Below are 390 nucleotides of genomic sequence, written 5' to 3' on the forward strand. Positions count from 1 at the left end.
AAAACTACAACTCCTACAAAGATAAACATCATTAACTATTTTATAGTAAATTTAACTAGCTTTAATCTGAGTGCTGGCAGACATCTGTACGTCTAATGGTAAAAAAAATATGGATTTTATACAAAGAATCACTCATTTCTTTCACTTTCATTTGCCATTAGTCAATAGTTAATGCTTCAAGATTTATCTAACTTCATAGAAACCTTTAAAAAAAATTAAAATAAAATTATTTTGGCATATATCCAGAAAACTACAACTACTACAAAAATAAACATCATTAACTATTTTATAGTGAATTTAACTAGCTTTAATTTGAGTGCTGGCAGACATCTGTACGTCCAATGGTAAAAAAAATATGGATTTTATACAAAGAATCACTCATTTCTTTCA

Source organism: Halyomorpha halys, unplaced genomic scaffold, assembly GCF_000696795.3.
Source record: "Halyomorpha halys isolate HHAL.00 unplaced genomic scaffold, Hhal_1.1 Scaffold863.1, whole genome shotgun sequence".
Taxonomy (NCBI): Eukaryota; Metazoa; Arthropoda; class Insecta; order Hemiptera; family Pentatomidae; genus Halyomorpha; species Halyomorpha halys.